The following is a 3362-nucleotide window of genomic DNA, read 5'->3' on the forward strand; positions in this document are numbered from 1 at the left end:
AACAACATTATTGTCAAAGCAGAGCCAGATTGCCAGTGTTTGTTGACTTTAAATCAGATTTATTTGTGTAAAATCATAGCAAACTGCAGTACTTGACAATAAAAAGTATTTTATTCAAGTTAACATTTTAAATTCAGGTTAAAATAAATAAGTAGTAAGAACAGAATAAGCAGTAGGTTGCAATAAAATATAAGATGGAAAGTGACATGTGCATCAGTGCAGTCTTAACCCTTAGAGTGGTCATATATATATATATATATATATATATATATATATATATATATATATATATATATATATATATATATATAATTTCACGTGTATATATTATAAAAAGGTCATGTGATCAGAAAATAATAAATAAATAAATATAATAAGAATTTACAAAACTAGACTAAACTTAAAACTTGCAAACTTAAAACTTTATATATATATATATATATATATATATATATATATATATATATATATATATATATATATATATATATATATATAAAACAAATGTGTAACATCTCATGTGTCTCATTACTAGAATTCATTATAAGTGTTTCCCTAAGGCAAAACTGCAGTACTTGACAATAAAAAGTATTTTATTCAAGTTAACATTTTAAATTCAGGTTAAAATAAATAAGTAGTAAGAACAGAATAAGCAGTAGGTTGCAATAAAATATAAGATGGAAAGTGACATGTGCATCAGTGCAGTCTTAACCCGAGTGGTCATGTATCTATCAATCTATCTATCTATCTATCAATCTATCTATCTATCTATCTATCTATCTATCTATCTATCTATCTATCTATCTATCTATCTATCTATCTATCTATCTATCTATCTATCTATCTATCTATCTATCTATCTATCTATCTATCTATCTATCTATCTATCTATCTATCTATCTATCTATCTATCTATCTATCTATCTATCTATCTATCTATCTATCTATCTATCTATCTATCTATCTATCTATCTATCTATCTATCTATCTATCTATCTATCTATCTATCTATCTATCTATATATAATTTCACGTGTATATATTATAAAAAGGTCATGTGATCAGAAAAAAAAATAAAAATAAATACGACTAAACTTAAAACTTGCAGGGAAGGGGGCTATTAAATATATATATATAGCTATATAAAACAAATGTGTAACATCTCATGTGTCTCATTACTAGAATTCATTATAAGTGTTTCCCTAAGGCAAAAAAGTCGCAAGTAAGCTTACTAACAACAAGGTCGCTAGAGACTCAAATAATAATAAAAACACTTTCAATTTTTCAACAAGGATTTCAATTTTAGTGTGCTAATGATGTTTATGAGGCTTGCATTTACCTAACATTACCTTATGTTTTTGCTCTAAACTTTCTTTCCTGACTTTCTACCAGGTACTTTATCGACATTCTAATCAGACTGACCACAAGATGTCACTATGAACGCAACAATGCGCTCGCCCATCAGAGAACAAAATCGCTGGTAATCGGCCATTGACCTATTGTGGGCAATGGGCATTTGTGATTTGCAGCTGTGAAAAGCCTATGGACTCGCAATAATCCACATAAACCTCCATAACGTTCACAGGGCATTTTAGCGATAAATACTTAAAGACTGACATCATGTTTTACACGTGAAGGATGAGGTAATTTCTGAAAGGATTTGCGTAATTACCAGTAATAGCTAAGACTGTAATCGCTAATCTATGCAGTCATGAAAACTGTATTTTTCCTCATAATCCCTTTTTAAAAAGGACCTCTAAATACTTTGTAAATGAATCATTTATGTGAACAAATCTACCATTTGATTCCAATGTATTGACTGATGTTTTGGTTCCCTGAACCGCGTGACTGCTGTTTTCGAAGAAGGAGCATCTCATTGGTTGGAGCTGCTGAACGAATTTTCACTGAGAGGTCACTGAGAATTTCCACTTCATTGAAAGGTCGCATATGTAAACGCGATGAATGTGAACATTTGCTGACGCATTGCACTATTTTGTCTCCTTCTTGTGAACAAAATTAATTTACATCTTGCACTTTGTTATTGGTGTCTCTCTTTTTATAGCTTGATTAAAAAGGTCGATGAAAAAAAATACCCTATAGATCTGCCATTAGTGGTAGTTTTGGGGTCTATTATTATGCTTAAAGGATTAGTTCACTTTCAAATTAAAATTTCCTGATAATTTACTCACCCCCATGTCATCCAAGATGTCCATGTCCTTTCTTCAGTCGAAAAGAAATTAAGGTTTTTGATGAAAACATTCCAGGATTTTTCTCCATATAGACCTTATGTAGCCCCGCCCCTTTTCAGCGATGCGCTCCTTGTCTTTTGACTTCCGGCTTGTATTTCCACAGCTATCTTATGTATTTATGAAAAACTGCTCATTTTAAAATCTTCCCAGTCTACTGACATTTGTTAAGACATCTGCTTTAAACATAACAATGCTCATGATAACTTTCATTAACTCAACAACACGTAAATCCACTTCACCAGCTAATTATTCTTCAACAGCGATGCCATAGAAATATACAGGGCTACCACAAAAACGGAAGTTCAAAGACAATATTCTAAAGAAATTAATATATATATATATATATATATATATATATATATATATATATATATATATATATATATATATTTTTTTTTTTTTTTTTTTTTTTTAGAAAATGAGGGATGGTTTCTCTAGATAAGACCCTTATTTCTCGTCTGGGATCGCTGTAAACTGTAATTTTGACCTTCAACCGTTTGGGCTCCATTGAAGTCCACTATATGGAGAAAAATCCTGGAATGTTTTCATCAAAAACCTTAATTTCTTTTCGACTGAAGAACGAAAGACATGAACATCTTGGATGACATGGGGGTGAGTAAATTATCAGGAAAATTTAATTTAAAAGTGAACTAAACCTTTAAATGTTGTTAGTGACTTGATTCAAAAGATTCGAATCACTGAGCTGATCAGATGTGACTGAATTACTGTTAAAGCTAAGAATGTACCGTATAGGTCTATTTCCTCCAATAATAATAATAATAATAATAATAATAATAGCAGCCTAATAAATAAAGTACTTTTAGTACACATAATTTTTAATTAGAACAGAATCTACCTATATATACCTATCTATATGGTTGTAATTAGATTATTGTAATTTAAACAAAATATTGATCATGCATTTGTACCTATTTGACAAGAAGCGAATATAAATTCATACCCATCGACCCTGTTATCAGTGCTGCGCTGCCATCAAAGACCCGCCCACAGCTACAATGCAATTGGTCAGAAGTTGAACGTGGGAAACTGTTTTGGAATATGATTGGTCGACTGAAGTTACTATTATAATCCCGACGGGTCTCTCGCAGTTAAA

Source organism: Chanodichthys erythropterus, chromosome 6 (genome assembly GCF_024489055.1).
Source record: "Chanodichthys erythropterus isolate Z2021 chromosome 6, ASM2448905v1, whole genome shotgun sequence".
NCBI classification, from domain to species: Eukaryota; Metazoa; Chordata; class Actinopteri; order Cypriniformes; family Xenocyprididae; genus Chanodichthys; species Chanodichthys erythropterus.